This window comes from Lissotriton vulgaris, chromosome 7 (assembly GCF_964263255.1).
Source record: "Lissotriton vulgaris chromosome 7, aLisVul1.2, whole genome shotgun sequence".
In the NCBI taxonomy this organism is placed as follows: Eukaryota; Metazoa; Chordata; class Amphibia; order Caudata; family Salamandridae; genus Lissotriton; species Lissotriton vulgaris.
The window spans coordinates 1,113,139,259-1,113,157,306 of NC_141695.1; the positions used below are offsets into that span (position 1 = coordinate 1,113,139,259).

General features: G+C 40.8%; 1 pseudogene; it reads right to left on the bottom strand.

Annotated features, from left to right (window-relative positions):
* Positions 1–2,284: 2,284 nt before the first annotated feature.
* LOC147703002 (uncharacterized) overlaps positions 2,285–18,048 on the bottom strand; it is a 54,179-nt pseudogene continuing 38,415 nt past the window's right edge.

Consider the following 18,048-nt stretch of genomic DNA (forward strand, 5'->3'; position numbering starts at 1 on the left):
AAAGGGACTGATGTCACAATTATTTGTCTCGTGGAGGTGATCCAGTGTTGAAGTGTTATCTTAGAAAGTTACAGTAGCCGTTCCCTGTTCATTGCCTTGGGAAATGACCACAGGTTATTTATGTGGGGATAAGTTTGAGCAAAAACTTTCTACTTGAACCAATAATTTCTTCGCGGTGCTTTGGAGAACATCTAAAATTGCGTCCCTCCAACCTAGGGTGCTAGATGCAGAAAATGTTAGACTCCTTCACGTATGGATCTAAAAAAAGTTTGACCAGAGTCCAGGCTGCCTCGAGTATAGTATTTGAAAGCCCAGGAATACATAGGCCAATATATGTGGTGTACACAATGAAAAGTCCAGAATCACTTCCCAAATGTTGCTGTTCAGTGGCCAAGTGAGGGAGGGATTGCCTAGTTTCTGTGAGAGAACAGAGTACAGTGTCCATGAAGAGGGCTAGTTTATAAGGAGAGGGTCCTGATTACACTCCTTGATGTGGAGGTTATTGTTGATTTGTTGTATTAAAGCCTCCCTAGATATAGCAAATAGGGAAGGGGATGGACAGCAACCGCGGTATGTGAACCCGTGTTAACCCTGTGTTAATCCATGAACAAGAGGCGACGGGGAAACCCCACCAGTAGGGGATACTTACAGAACGGAGGTGCACCATAATATATTGAATCCCTACGTCTATTCAGAGCATCAGGGGAGGAATCCTGGAATATCGTGGTAGTTTCTCCTTCAAATTGAATGTTTAAACGTCTCACCTTCATGACAATATCGTCCTTCAGTCTGAAGAAGTAAATGCGAATCAGAACTTTTGCTGGAAGATTTTGCTGCCACTGGAATGTCGAGTAAACCCTGTGAGTTTGGTTTCTCTTTCTCAAATTGCATGCAAAGTAAGAAAGAAACATTCCTCCAGACGTTTTGAGAAATCAACCTCTGAGTGCAACCCTCACAATGTCTCTGTTTGTAGACTTCATCACATCCTCTGGTCTGATCTGCACAGGATTCACTGCTAGTGCACTCAGTTCATCTTCCTTGTGAGGAAGGCATTCCCACGCTCCAGTGGTCCCACACAACTGGGGTCAACCACTGGCAGCGCCCAGTGAAACAATTGCTAGGCTCAATGTCTCACTGGCCCAAACAAAAATGGGACAGGAATCTAGGGTCTATCCAGGCCTGTCCCAGTCCAAAAATGTCTCCCCGGGGTCCAAGTCTCTCGTGAATGGTTCTGATGGCGCCCAAAGGATGACCTATGAGCAGTGCCATCTTGGATTTCGGGTTTGGAGGGCCCTGGGTCATTAGCGGAGATTAATCACTTCTTGAAGCATTTTCTAGTATCAAAATCTCTCATCCTGAATCGCCTGGTCCACCCCCCTAGGGTTCACTTTTAGAGGCTTCGGTCACCTTAGCACTACCTTCACTCCCACTGAGGGCCTCCAGCCCTTGCGAATGTCCACAATGGCACTCAGAGTTACGTTCAGGCCCATATTATGTGTAGCTGAATGTCCAACTTGTGAGATCCTATCCTTCTTCCCACTGTTAGCTTGCAAATCTGTATTTTTAAGAAAGCCTAAATTCGGGATTTGCCTTTTTTTTGTTGAGTGCCCTGACTTGGAGTATTGAAGTGAAGAGTCACACATATGATACTGGTGCCCACACAGCCAGTATATGTAGGTCCTTGACTATCTCCAGGAGGTCATTGTGGGAAACAGAAGAATCAGTGCACAAGAGAGATTGGCATTCCTGGGTTATATTAAGGGATTCATACCATCTGTAAGTACATCAGGTATTACAATACATTATTTGCCAAGAGTATGGCACAACAGAGATGAGCTTAGGTCAATTTTAGGGGTTGGAGTCAGGGTTAAAGTAAAAGATGTTGTAATGGGAGAAAGTAAGGCTAAGTGTGGGATGACTGGGGTACGGGTTAGGGTTGTTTTTGTAAAGAGTGTGGTTAAGATTAGGTTATGATAGGTTAAGGGGTTAGGTTAGGATTCATGTTAGTCTAAGAGTAATGAAAGGTGCTATTTGGTGTAAGAAGGTGTGGAGTGCACCAAGTTTGGCACAGTGAAACCGTACAGCCAGTATTCGAATTATTCAGCCAATTTTAAAGAAGTTCCTAAAGCATACCCAAACCAACAGACGTCTAGAACAAGTGAAAGACATATTCTCTTAACACCACATACATACTAATAGACAGGTTTAAATAAAACATTTATTTTTAACCCATACCTTAAATAGTAAATATAGAATTAGTGACACATATAAATAAATATTATAATCATCTAGTACAATGTTTGTTTGTGCTGAACACCATTTGAGAGAAATCTTTAAGTTCATTTAGGAAATCTTGAAAAGTTGCTTCTTTTTTCCCTTTCGTCGCCGTCACTGAGCATTTCACCTAAGAGGAGACAACAGCATGCAGGTTAGTTCAGCTCATCAGTGAGTGGAAAAAATGCAAACACAGCTTTAAATTGATTGTATCTCAGCTGGGTCTGACTCATACAGTACGTGTCTATCAGAAATTAATCGGATTCAAAGAAACAGCAGAAACATTTACGGTAAGGCATAAAGGTGTCAATTTTTTTTTGCAGTGTTGGCTTGTGATATCTGAAAGTATGGGTTGGGTGTATTAATAACTGCCCAAAATGCTCCGAGTGAGCGAGCAAAGTTATCAAAGCTGTCATCGTCTAGTGATGTTTCAATTGGGTCTTCCCTTAATATTTTTTGAAAGAATGTGGTGTAAACGGCGCATTTTGTTGCATTTTTTCAAATTAGTTGAAAAGTCGTAGGTTCTGGTGAGGCACTAATGAAATATTAAAATACTTTCGTGGTGTGCCGAGCAAGTCAGGCCTCCTCAAGGGTCATATTGGTTCAAGCACAATTTCCTGAAAACATTTCTAAAATCATCTAGATGAGGCATGAGGCTCAGAAAATGCATTGTCATAAGACCTATCATCATTTTATGTCATCTTTTTGCACTTCTATATTTAACACTCTTTCATGTTTTTTCGTACTGCCCCTTTGAAGTAGATTCTCATTCATATGTTATAAAAATGAGAAGTGGGGAAAAGTAAAAGAAGCGTTGTCAAAGGCAGAAGTTTTTCTTTAAAAACTTTTTATTGTGCCTCTTCATTTATTACGATTTTGAGTGTGTGGTTATGCCAGTTTTTAGTAGGTAAATTAAAAAATGAGTCAACGGGTAGATGAATGAATGGATGAGTGAGTGCAATTTAAAAGTAGAGAATGGAGTGATTGGAAGGAGTTGAGCAGATTATTAGAAGTGAGATAGAGTTTCATGCAGTTGAAGATGAGATGTTCTACTAATTTGGAGAATGAATAAAGCAGAGATACTGAGCAGTTAAGAACACTACACGTTTGTTTATTTTAACAAGGGTAACTATACCACATTTTAAAGAATGAAGGTGTAGGTACCAGATAAGTTGAACAATTAAATATTGAGGGTAGGCAGAATGTGAGTTTGCAGGCTGGATCAACAGGTATTTTGGATCTGTGATTGAAAGGGTCAAATGAGGCACAGTAAGGGTTAACAGAACTGGATATTGGAATAACCTCTATGTGTGATATAGTGTCAAAGTCAGCAAACTTAGGGGCATATTAAGAAGGAACAGGGAAAATTAATGCTAAGGGCGCTTAGCGTTAATTTTGTTAACGCCCGCTATCGCTGGATAGTTATCGCTGGTAATGCAGTGATAAAACTACAAGGATAGGGATATCCTTGTTGATAGCCCATTGTGGATTTAGCCTCGTAATTCACCTCCCATTGGATTAAATGGCTAAATCTGAAAATTAGCAGACGTAAAAAAGCAGCGTTAACCGAGGTTAGCGTTCTTTTTTGTCTCTAAAAGGGTTAGCGTGAAGCTTGATAAGAGGAGAAATGTCGCTTAGCGACATTTCTCCTATTATTTTGCTCTGGAACACCCACTTTGCATCTCTTTAGAGATGCAAAGAGAAGCGTAGTGAAAAAGGGTGCTAACATGCGATTTTGCATGTTAGCACCCTGTTGTTGATAGAGCGATATTTCTATCTCCGTTTCTTTGGCTTTTAAAGCCAAAAAAGTGGAGATAAATCCCTTGTTAATATGCCCCTTAGTCACCAGTATAGTGAGGTTTATAGTGTAGCAAGCGGTTGTCTCATTTTCTGTTCTCCAAGAGAAATAGATTGGAAATCTGTAACAGACAGAGAAAGAAGAGAGAGCTAGTTGTCCAAGAAGGAGAAGGTTAATAATTGTGCAGTTTAGGTGTGGTTGAAGTGTTGAGGTTTGGATGTAGACCAATTTAGCATGGTTGATGGTTGTTGAAACTATTTCCAGGATAAATTTGTATACCGGTAGGTTTTTTGTAGTCTTATTCTTGCACCATTTATGAAGGAGTCCATGCGTCAGTGTTTTTCGAAGAATTAATTTACGATGTACCATTAGAAAAACCATAAAGGATTACACATATCCCCTGCGCACATGGGCTCTTTTGTCATCCTTCTGCCGTTGATAATCAAGCTACACATTTTTTAAATGGTCAACTTATTTCATGCAGCCATGTGGATTTTGCAATTGCTCGGCCCTTCAGCTATGTCCTGTCACCCTGCCCTTATGGTTGAGGTGCAGCTTTGCCAGTAGCAGGGAGATGTGGTGACAGGCCCTTGGTCACCGCTCTTCAATCATTGTACAGGGACCTGAGGGCATCCCTCAACCGCGACTTCATTGTGTGTTGTCACTAGAGCATTGCAAAAAACAAAAATGGCCCTCCTCCACTCTTCTCAGGGTTGCTTTAATATAAATTGTTATTTTAGTTGTTTGAACCCGTCCTGGCTATCCCTGTGAGATGGTCCCTACTGGGTATCTCCAAGGTGAAACCAGGCATCCCCGGCAAATGTGGGGGGCCGTTGTAAAGATGAGGCAAGATAATGCCCAGAGTTGCCGAGTGCGATCCCTGGTTAGAGTAGGCACCGAGGCGAGAATTATCGAGTCTGCTGACCCTGGTCCACGACCCTGCCACGTCGGGAATTGAACCCTGGTCCCGGGCCATTCTCTGCTTCCGGGTCTGTCGCCTCTAACCAGTGAGCCACACCACTCCACATACATTGACATGGGGCTGCTAAGCAGCGCTTTGACCTTTGACCAACCACAGCTCATACTCTAGCTGTTTTGTGAGAAGAAGACTTGCTCATTTGCTTTCCATGCTGTATCCAGAGATTCAAGTGTCACACAATTTCCCAATTTTCCGCAGAAATGTTTAATATGTCCACATTGCACACAAGCATTATGTTCTGCATAAACAAAATAAGTTTGACTCTGTCTGATCAAATGTGGACACAGACTGGCTGTAAATGTCTAAGGGGAAAGCACATTCCATAATTATCTTGTTTCACAAATGTTCATTAGAAACATTGAAATGCTCCTGTACAAACTCTATCTGAGAGCAACCTTATTTCAGTCATTAACTTTGTACATTTGTTTTATTAAACTGCTAAGTAATCAATCAACAATGTCAGAGGAACGGTTGTAACATTGAATGATAAATAAGTGGGAAGTATTAGGGGGTCCTTATGATTAGTTTTTTCTTGACCTTTTTTTTTTAAATAATAGGGTAACGTTATGCTTATTTAATGAGGATTTTGAAGATTGATGAGGTATCTTGCGAGTAGAAAATGGTGACTCTGAAAGTGAATATGTTGGTCTCAAATGTAGGGGTACTGAACAACATATGGTGTGTTTTCAGAGAAAAGTGTGGTACATATATGTATAATGTAATTTTATAATATGATTATTTGATGTTTGTCATAGATTTTTATTTTTTTTGCCGTACGCTCTTCGGGTCAAAAGCTGACTGTTAGATAACTGGATTGCCCTGATGTAGAGGACCAAATTATGTAGAGTCATGAAATGTTGACAATAAAAGTTCAGGAGCACTGCAAAGCAGTGGTTACTATTGGAATTATTCAATCCAAGCAAGATATCTACCCCTCACACCAATGTCTTGAAAATTGGCTCGGAGGGTAGAGTGGACGACCATACCAAAAACTGAGCATCATTTCTGGATGAGATGAGCAACTCCTCTCTCGCCCTGCGTCATTGCTGGGACAGCAAGTTCAGTGTTTAATTAACCTTGGTGGCCAGTTTGTGCCTGGTCAAGGATAGCATTGTTATTAAGGAAGGAATTTGATTGTTTGTTTAGATCCTTCTGAGCTACTTGGAGATTGAAGGGAACCAAAGAAATAGGGCAGTAATTGCTAGAGATCAAAGGATCAGCAGAAACGTTTGTTTAGTGGAAGTGTCACTATAGCCCTTTTTCATTGAGAAGAAGCAGAAGGAGTCAGGAATGAGGTGTTAATAATTGATGTATAAATATCTTCAATAGCGTCACTGGCTGAGTGAAATACTTCATCAGGGCATGGTACCAAGAAGAAGCAAGCTTAATTGTGAAGGCCATCGTGGATATGTCAGGGATGGAGACTGGAGAAAAATCCATTCATTGTATTAGTTATTGCAATGGTCAACGTCTGATGACGTCTGGTGACACTGTGTGACTCAATGATTTCTGTAGCAAAACAGTGAGAAATTGATGTTATCGTCATAGAATAAAATGACAGCGATATTGACTCACATAGTCCTGGTGAAGGCGTATCAGAAGGAAAGCAGAGAGGTGGGTTTGAAAGTTCTTTCAGTTTCTAAACCCTTCTTTTGTGGTATGATTCGTAGAGGTAATTCACGAACAGATTAGAATTTTAAAAAAAAGAGCAGTTTGATCAAGCACATGGTAAACCACATCCAAGCAGGATCGATTTTATCCGAGGAGTTTTTGGCGAGAAAGAAGGTCCGACCAGCTACCAGCCACAATATCTGTTAAAGTTAAAAACTGGCATTTTGCACAAATTTGGTAATTGGAATGACCTGCAGAATGCATGGAGGAGTCAAATAGTGGAGTTAATCCAAGCTAGTGCCAGAGTCTAGAAGACGATTTTTTTAAGAGGTGCTGTCACCAGATTTTATCTTAAAATCAACAAAAATAAGCAAATTAGCATCACGATCCACCCACTGGTGGATCACGAGCCAACAGTTTGCCCCACAGTTTGAGAAACACTGGCTTGAATATTTGAGCATTCTTCTGCAATGGTTGAGCAACAATCACATGTAATGGAGTGTGATAGCAATACTCTGACGTGTTCTCATATTACGAGACCACCAATTCTTTGTTATTTCCTTTCTTGTCACTTTTTGTGGGGGCTTATGAACGGCACAGCGAACACACATGTATGTGGGGCCAGATGCAGGTGCCAGCGGCAGATCCTCCATGTGCGCAGAGGAGATTCGCCCCCACGGCAAAAGCAGCAGAGGTGAAAAATAAAATGATAATATAGTGAGTTTATTACCATTTTTCACAGCTGCTCACAGCCCGAGCCAAGAGTCAGGAAGGGGCTGGGTATTGCAGCAGGGAAGGAGGTGCCTACTCCTTTTTAAAGTGTGCATGTCACTTTGGCCGGCTGCTTTACAATGGCCAGTCTGACATGCACACTTTAAACCCCTGCACTCAAGCTGTTGTAGACAGCTGGGTGGAAAGAAGGCACAGGTCTCCTGTGCCTAAAGGAGCGTTGAGCCAGCCCGCTCCAGCCAATATTGGCGCCACTCTCATGCAGCTGAACTTGATCAGTAGCATGAGAGCAGCGTCTGGAATGGTAGAGGGGAGTTGGCTGAGGCTCCAAGACTCACGCTGGGACTTCAGACAAGGAGAACACAGAGGACATGTGGGTAAGCAAATATTTTATTATTATTTTCTTTTTTGGCCCACTGCCAGGCATTGTGAAAAACAGCCACTTCCTTCAACCTCAAGTTCAGAGCTCTCACTCATGGCTGGTGTGAAATAAAACGCCCTTAAGCAGCCATGATTGGGTGCTTTGGCACTGAGACTAAAGGCATCTATCACACAGCCTGTTAGTGAATTAAAACACCCACTCCGCTCCGGCGCCCCGCCACATCTACAGATTACCACCCACCACTGGCTGGCACTGATTACAACAGGTAACAGAAACATGCCACTTACATTGCCGTGCAGTCGCACCAGGTTCATGTAAACACCGTCCAGTTGTCTCTGGTGAGGCTGGCAAACAGTCTGTTTAACAATGATGGCTGCTTGACACCACATTTCGCAAGTGTCCAGCTCTCCCTAAAAAATAACATTTTGTGTTACATGCTTCACAGTCACACATTTTGTTACAGTACACTGCTACTCAATAAAAAGATGCTATAATGGAATGTAAAATCACCTAGTGGTTGAAGTAAGCGGGAACAACAGCACTGTCATTTTTACGTTATATGTGAAAAAAACAGAGGCTGATGCTCACTGAGATATCCATTATTCTTAAACTATACTTATCTGGTTTTGTATAAAAGAATGCAGAATAACCACTCAATCTGACAAAAGTGTGACAGTATTACAGCTGAAAATACGATATATTTAGACCACGGTTGAAAATGCGCCACTTTTTGTGTTGCTGCTATAGCCTTTCTTTACTCTCTTCATCCTTCTGTGTCTGTCCATCCCCATCATACGTTGTACGACTTTATAGCAGATGTACTCGATAATATTTTAAAACTAACAATTCCATCGCTGCTCGCAAAGCGTACATTTTACAATGCGACATTAGCTGCATTACACTTTTCTTATCTTTGCACCATCAACCATTGGTTAAACAAAAAGATATGATCAATTGATGTTAGCTAATTTTAAGGCAGCGTGACATCTCGCTTTTTTGGCACAATATTTATTTTAAAGTACCTTTGACTATTGTAAAGCAGGACTCCTCTTATCTAAATCTCATTAAAGCCAGAGGTATGTTCATGCCAAGGTGTCTACCCTAGTCAACTTATAGGTAGTAGAGCTTTCTCTCACTGTCACTTTGTTCTTTGGTGCTTGTGGCCTCCTTCCTAAGATCTTTTACGTCTTTTTGAAACTACGTTTTTGGTATGCGACTTTCGGGAGGTGAAGATCACTCTATGGCTTTTCATTTACAATTCTGCTGAAGTTAGCAATACATTGCTTGTTAAAGGAATTCTTCCTCTCACTATATACATTTTATCCAGGATTACTGGGTTTATTTATTTATTGACAATTGATTAGTTTAGCATAGATTTATGCCTAGAGGTAGCTTGTGTCTTTTGTGCCGAAACCCCACGTCTCAGCATAGTGGAATCTGTAATTTCAGTTGAAATATATATTTTTTTAACTAGGCATCTATCCACCGCTTATTGCATAATTCGCAGATTTCAACACAAATGTGTTTTTGGCATATCAACAATGATTAAAGCCCCTGCGCATGTTGTTTAATTTTGTTGAAGGGTCCTTTGTAGAAAAAAACAGAAACATTACATCCTAAAAAGTAAATCAAATAGGGTGAAAGGTATGAATCCTTCTTTGCCTGAATGCATTGTGTGTCACTCTCAATGCAAACTCATGTTTTCATCATAGACAGTGCTCTCAAAGCCACAGTTAGTTCCAAATGGCCATTTAGGAGTTTAGCAGAATCACAAACATGTTACATTTCTTTGTATCATTTGAGGTCTTCAAATGTAAAGTCATATATAGACCCTGATGCACAATCTTTTACTAAAAAGAGGCTCGTCCAGGACTGCCATACTGTGAACACAAGATGAACCCAAAACTGAAGACAAGCTTTGGAACATAACCGGTAAATTCAGCATGAAAGAGGCGCCTCTTACTACAAGAAATGTGAAATCTTTTCTGCTAAATGCAACATTGTATATGTTTAACAGAAATGTATTTTGTTCTAGGAGTCAGATCAGCAAAAGTACTAAAATAGTGTTTCTAGGCTTCCATGAAAACAAATTCACTAATTGTCCATAATAAACAATGTGAATTATATCTGGTAAAATGTACTTATCTGACTGTTTTATGAAACAATTTATTGTCCACAGTATGTCCAATAATGTTTGTTAAAATGTCAAAATAGGTAAATACTAATTCCATAACATGCACATGTTATTTGCTTTGAATTACATAATAAACTGCAAAGATGTCTTTTCTTGCTTCCTAATTTGCATTAATCTGGATATTTAGTTGTAATTGTTATTTGTAAATACTGCTGGATATTTTAGTCCTATATTCTCAGTTTATTCCAGGTTTTTGGTTTGTAATAAGTTTGAATTAATTTAGCTTGTGAAAAGCTTGCTGGCTTTGACCTTTATCTGAAAGTAAAAACGTGAAACACTTCACGGAATTCTGGAATTCACCGAAAAACAGATACTGTATAGGAAAGGGAATTAGCGGCAGATAGACACAATGGAGGTTGGGTGTCTGGCAGAAGGGATAAGGTGAGAAGATAGAAACATGCAGGTGGGAGAGTTTAAAAAATAGTTGACTGCAAAATTCTGGTAATGATAAGCAATGGGTTCCTTTAAAAGCTTAAGAACACCCTCTGGCATTTCACTCCTATAATGTCTATTGTGTAACACTTCCATATCTGGGATTCAGAGATATAGGGCCTGATTCTCAAAGTAAACTTACACCTTTGTGTAAGTTTACGATTGCTTCGAATTCATGAAGGTATTTTACCAGAAGTATCTTTACGACCGAATGACATGATTCACAAAGCTAAAGTTATACTTTTGTGTAAGTTTACACACGTTGCAGTAACTTTATGACTTTTTTGCATTCACAAACTACGGGTGTAAATTTACTACTCGGGAAATTACTAGTAGTAAAATTAAACTTGTAGGGCCTGATTCACAAAGGTAAACATAGACGTTTGGTCTAAACGTAGAAGTTTACGACTTTGGGAATTCACAAATGGCATTCGCAAGTAGTATCTTTAGATCTGACTGCTACTGTTGCTTCAATTACTCATTCTAAAACAAGAATATACTCTGATATGTTAGCTGGGGTTAATGCTAATAAATATGGCACACAGTTACCTAAGGTATTTCCATCTTAGTATAGCTACCCTTTGAGTAAACATTCCTTCTGTAACTATTCTATGAGTTGGTGATCGATTGATTCCCAACCGGGATGGCAGACTAACTTTAGTGATACCTATGCATGAATATGTTTCTTTTGCACATGCAGGTATGGCAGACACAGTTTCGCTGCTACAGCAATGTTATTGGTGGTATGGCTTATATCATCAAGCAAACAAATATGACTTTTTCTGTGACATTTGTCAACAAATTAAAGCTTCCACTAGGGCTCGTCCACCACAGACACTTCTTTAATTTCTAACAAACCCTTCGGCTGCATTTAGTTGGACCACTGTGGTCCTCTTTTTTCGGATACAGTATTTAAATGTATCCTAGTTTTAGTTGATTCTTGCTCCATGTTCCTAGGGTTTGGCCACAGCATTTGGCTGACACTTGCACTCGCACTGTTATTAAAGACGTCTTTATTCGGACTCATGCATGCAGTACATTCCTCTCGGACTGGGGCCTAGGTTTCACTTTTAAAGCATAACAGGTTATTATGGCATCCATGGATGTACAGGTGCATTATTCTTCTCGATATAAGCCCAAGGGCAATTATGTTGTGGAGAGGATGAACCAAGACTTAAAACAGTCCTTAACAGCTAGATTATTAGGCACAGGACAACGCTGGATCCATCACCTATACAGAGTTCAGGAGTCTCTTAGCAACCTTCCTAAAAGATCTCTGGATGGGCAAACCCCATATGGGCTCTTTGGCATCACAATGTTTGTTCCAGATCTTGACGGCCCAGACATTGTGGCAGCAGGCAAGCCCTTTGACGTAGATAATCGTTATGCTGTCTTGCAGGGCCTACAAAAGTTCTGTGAGACCTAATCCAATGAATGTTGAAGACGTCTGACTCTGAAAGATTCAAGGAGAAACCAGAACTTTCCAGCTGGATTCCACAAGTTGGGGATCTCATGTGAGAGAAGGTTGCAGTAAAGAAGGAGTTTGGCCCATCATACCGAGCACTGGTGGCAGTCCTTGGCATTCAAAGTACAAGAACTGAAATCTGGCCTGCATTTAAATATCAAAAATACTTAGAATTCGACCATCATTGGGCCCCATGAGTCCATCGGGGGGATTAAGGAGGAACACCTGTAGTCAAACCTCCATCAGGGTCAGGTACACAGAGAGGGAGTAGCCTTGACAGTTCAATTTTCAGCTTGCATGGAACATTTCCCTATCAATAGGTCTGAGCCCCTCAGAGGCAGCTTCTTTCATGAATTATGGTCCCTCCCATTTTCTTATCGTTGTGAATTTACAAATGAGAAGGTCTTCCTTACTGGAAAACAATGCAAATCTTCTGTCGACATTCACTCATTTGTCAACACGTTACAATTCGTGACACCTGTAATGCGTCTATGCCGAATTTGGCCTGTTTTCTGAAACCAGTCCCTCCAATTATCCCCTTTATTCAAGTTCTTTCAAACTGAAGCTATTTAATATTAAATGAGTACAAATGATGTGGAATGAAGTCCAGGATCCCATACATTTTATCGGTTTCTAGATAGTCTCCTGCTGTAATAACATGCTTTTTCTCCCTCCGCATGAAGGATACGATAGCTTGTTGTGGCATTCCCTTCCAAAGCTGAAGACAAATGTTATCAAGCTAAGCAGACTCAAACCAGTATTGTTTCATAAAGAGTAGCCCTCACATATGCTAAAAAAAATTCAAATTGTAGGGGGCAAGGACATCCAGTGAAATACAGTCCTTGTTAAACACTGACCTCCCAATACATTTTGGCAAATTAGTTCACATCTTTAATGCATCTAATACTAGCGTCAATGTTCACTTTTTTAAAGTTCTCAGTTCTTGCATAGTCAGTTCCTTCCCAAAAATCTTTGGAGTAATAACTACTTTTATTCATTCCTTTTTTTCCAGTGTGTTTGGGAGCATTCCATTGGTGATATTCTTAATTTACAGCATTTTGCTTCTAATTTTGTTCTGCCGCAATGGATGTTCCATCTCGAAGCCTTCTTGAAATACCACTGGTCCAGCAATGTAATGAACACGTGGGAAGGTTCTTCGGAATCTTCCTGCTCCAAAAACATAGATCTTGTCTGGCCATTGACATTCTGACTTGTCTGGTTTGCCTGTGTCCATCCCGTGTTTCATTGCCTATGGTGCCCCTTTGAATGGGCACTGGATATTTGCCTGGCTCTGCCAACGTCAATTCCAGTGGACATGAACCTGTAGATGGGTCCTCTAACAACCCATTTTCAGAGTTGTCCTCTGGGCTTGTGGCTACTCCATACGTGTAGTGTGAGCCTCTTCCTTCTGATGTGATGAGTGCTTTGGTACAAGTCTCATTGAACTTTGGCTGTAATGGCATGGATGCCGGTTGCCCTGATACTTCCTCAGCATTGGTTCATAGTGAGGAGCATGTCTGTTCTCTGGATGATTTGAGCTGGGCTATAGCGGAGTCATCGTTTGCAGAGATTGAGACCATCGTGGACTCCTATTAAATTCATGCGAGACATTAAGCATACCTCCAACACATCTTAATCTGGCTAGAATTCAAAACGGTTATGCTTCGTACATGGTTTGAGACTGTGGGATTTGGAATCTGATAAATGAGCGTGCAGTATTTAATTCATCTGGTTGGAGTTCGAGAGGATACATTTGTTACACATCCACGTGGTGCTTAGGCACTGCGGGGGTATTGGACTCATACCTGGGGTACAGCGCTTACTACAGTAGTTGGTGGACAGTGGTATTTCACCACGGTTTTACACTCGATTGGCATTCCTGAAATACTGGGTTTTCTATGCTGGGGTCATTATCTTCTGCAATACAGAGTTGGTGAGACGTATTCAGCCAGCTTTCCCCTGACGAAGGGACGCCATTGTCCCAAAATGCATTGGGCTGTTTCCAAAACCTATTGATTTTTGCACTGTATTATAATATATCTGTTGATGGTGATTATGATGCACTGATTGTATGATTTTCTTTTCTTTATGCTACATCACTCATATACTGAACATTGTTTCTGCTTTGGTAATACAATGCAGTATAATTTTGCATGTATAAATAGAACTTAATGTTTTTCATGAATGAAATAAATGCTTGATTTTGCATTACTATTGGATTACTCTTCGATCAGGCCATTAAGGTCCGGTTGGACCACATTGGACAGTGCACAGTGTTTACTGCCATGTTGGCCAGTATGTTTCTTTTCCTTAGCATTCAAAATTGATATGTAACTTTTTTTATTACTATTATTAAAATATTTTTTTAATAGCTTGCTTATTAGCAGAGCTTTGAAGTCGCTTAGCTTGTGCTTTTTACCCCCACATGCATCAATCTAGGATTTTGCATTTCTTAAATAGCGAAAATTAAGGAATCGCTATTTAGGAAATGCAAAATCCTATGCATCAAGAAATCCTAAAAGTTTTTAGGATTTCTTAATTTTCGGAAATTGCGATTCCTTAATTGCGAATTGCAATTAAGGAATGGCATTACATTGATTCCTATGGGCCTAGAGGCCCATAGGAATCAATGCCGTTTTGCATTTCTTTTGTTTTGCACTCGCAATTTGTTGATGCATTTCAAGGGTGCAGAGGGGGGTCCAAAGGACCCCCCCCCTGCACCCCTGAAATGTATTTTCAAGTGCATGTTTCACACACGCATGTCCTAAGGACATGTGTGTCTGTAACATGCATGTTTAAAAAATGCATTTTTTTGCTTTGTTTTAAATTTTCGCAAATTAACACGAGGGTCAACCTCGTGTTAATTTGCACCTCCTATTTTAGAATTTGCCTTTTTTTTAAAAATCATGCATTGCATTTAAGGAATCGCACACATGCGATTCCTTAAATGCAAACGCATTTTTTAGAAGTGCAAAAAATTCCTAAAAGTTTCATGCCTAGCAAAAAGTGATTTTGGAATCGCAAATGGCCGATTTTTCCGATTCGCACCGTTTGCGAGTCCAAAATCCTTTGATGCATGTGGGGGATAAGTGTCTACATAGTAGCTCCGTTACTAGCCCTACTGAAAGGGGGCGTTGTGTGTTTCCCTTGGAGCCAACTTAGTTGCCTCGTATTTCAGTTAGCTTGCGCATTTAGGCTGTTTTCCCTTGCCCATGTTATGCTTGAGACGTTTATTTTTGTGCCGCAACATTATTTTAGAAAAGCACTGCACATGTTTTTGTTATTGCTTCGCCTGAACATCTTGGACAAGGTCAAATAACATTGTGCCGAGTCTGTTAGCAAACATAGCCTTGGCACTTAAGCACCACGTACATTCACATCTGCTGCTTTCAAGAAGACCCCTTCTGACATATACACGGGGACTGGTAATGTTGAAAACAGAAAGAAGACATTCTATCACAGCAAAGGTCCCAACAAGTGAGCGAGAGATCCCTGCCTGAGATGTAGGACAACTACATATGCATATCAGGTACGGTGTTTGCCACTAAACCCAGAGAGCTATAATATAACACTGTGTTTACACAGTGGGGGTGCGCTGGGGCACATAAGTAATTCACCATGGTTGGACGTCTTATTGTTCATGGTTTTCTTGTAATGTGTTCTGTTGATAACTGACTTGTTTCTCTGGGAAGGTTAGGAGGGCTGGTAAAGCACTATGCGCTAGTTTGGAATGGGGTCTATATGTACTGATATGGTATGGCGACTTAATCTCTACATTCTGATGTTCTGTGGTCCCAGACATAGTTCTGTTTCTTAGCAGAATCCCTGCAACAATGGCTGTCAATGGGACCACTGTCCCTTTCCTAAATTCAGACAACTTTATTTTGCACCGTTGAAGCTATTACTGACAGCTGTCAACTACAGCCAAATACCATCAGACTCGAGACAAAAAAGTTCTATCACAACAAGTATTTGAAAAGCCAAATGGTCAGAGCTTTAAATTAACAAGTTATTTGTTCTGTCAATTCTTGTTTACTCAGGTATGCATATGCTTGTCTGCCATGCTTGGAATAAGATGCATCGTTCCAAAACGGTCACCATGCATCATGATACATGCGCACGTGTGCACGTACGCATATAGGCTAACCACCATTATTTTATTTTTTATTTACCATTCCAAGATGGTGGGTGCTTATCATGAAGCAGTAAATTACGAAAAAATGAATATGCACAAACGCGTCTTTTGAGAAAGGAAAAGCCGTAACAGACATTACTGGGAGGAAAGGTAATGAGGGTGGATGGAAGTAAATGCCGCAGAGCATTGATAGCATGAAGTGCGGGTGGGGGGAGGGGGGGGGGACGTGGAAATGCAATCTTTAAAAAAAAATGACAAGTGGCTGGGGAGCAATGCACAAGCTTGGGGGAAACTTGAAGGAGGCAGAAGCTCTTGGTAGAGACAGCAGAAAATCACAAGTGCTGAAAATGAAAGGAAAAAAATGAGTTCCCTAATGCAACTTCCGCTAACCCCGGCAGTTTGGTCAAAAGGCGTCGATAGTAGCGCACCATTAATTTTCTAAGTTTGAGCGAAGTTTTCGCAATGTAGTCGGCATTAACTGTTATTACTAGGGGGCAACTGCCTCAAATATTCGTTATTCGTTAGTATGTGTTGGTGGTGTGTTCAGCAATGTTTTTGTCTCAGAACCGAGACCTCTAGACAAGCAGGTCAGCTTTAAAGACACCGCGCCGCTTTACTACAGGAGTGTCTCGGTGCGTGAGCGGCACGCATGGGCTGTTAATGGTTCTAATTACAAAGATCGCCAATAATTGAACTAACATGCTGCAATCCCTGTAAAATATCAATAATCTCCTGATGCATGAATTATTCACACTGAGCCGAGGACCGGTCAAAGGAAGCCCAGGCGTTCACTGGAAATATTTATTTAGTACGCATTACAGGTGTTGAGATAAGCACTAATTCTAGTTCTATGTTTAGTCCTTGAAACTGAAGGTGCACTCATGTGTTCATATCCGGCACAATGAAGCATAAAGGGAGCAAAGGTTTCGTTTAAGTGCAGCAAAAGTATAAGCAACGATCGCCTTGAGGGGTAGATTGGGACACATTCCCACAGTGCATTCTAGAAATATTTATAGACAACATGGATTGTTACTCCGAACTTTTCCGGTTCAACATAAATCAGTTAGTAACAAAATGGTGGCTGTTTTGCTTACCTCTGTATGATGAAAAATGTTTGGAACCTTTTCCTGAGCACATGACATCTTCTGCAGGAAGAAACAAGGAAATATCAGAATGAATACTGTTATCGAGCCATATAACCCCCCCCCCCCCCCCCCCCACACAGAGAACTGTACTATACATTTAAGCCTTTCATCTATGAGTTTGCTCCTGCAGGTTGCACCCGGAATGTTGCAAATCAGGAGGCAATCCTGTTTTGATACTATTTGAAGAGCACAAAATGTTTGCTAGAGAGATTGAGTGATGGCCAGAGGCCGCTCGCAGGAGTGTGATGATCTATCTCACTCCGGCCAAATGACACCTCTTTTTTGGAAACGCCTCACTTGCCTTTGCATTCTATATAAAACAGTGTAGTTCCTTTTTTGTCTTCAGTGGTGAGTAAATGTTTTATTTAAAATGAGTGTATTGCATGCCTTGAAAGCCTTCACTAGTTCATTGCCAGAAACAACATTGGTGACTGAAGTCTGCCCAGTCCTGATGAAGCCCCTTTATGGATCTCTAACCTTTGTCTAAGTGGAAGGCAAAGTGGAGGAATGGGGCTGCCCTCCTGCTACACAAAGTTAGTACCTGGGTAAATTATGACAGCCAATAAAGGGGCGCCTTACAATGCAGTAGGGGTTCATGTATGGCAAAAAGTGATAGCGGTGCTTGAGCTACTGCTGCTGAACTACAGACAAGAAGGCATCATGCCAATGATTTTATCATTTCATAAGATATGTATGTCACCAACTGAACAATCTGACCAGAACCGGTCGACCACACCACACCCCTCATGCACAAAACAAATAGAAACATTCTTGCCTCACTGTCTATAGATTCAAGCACGGGATGACATCATTCGGAAAATGGACTCAGACCAACAAAATATTCAGAATCAACGCTAAGCTGAAGGGGAGACTCTGGTCATGAGTTGATTGACATCCTATTGCT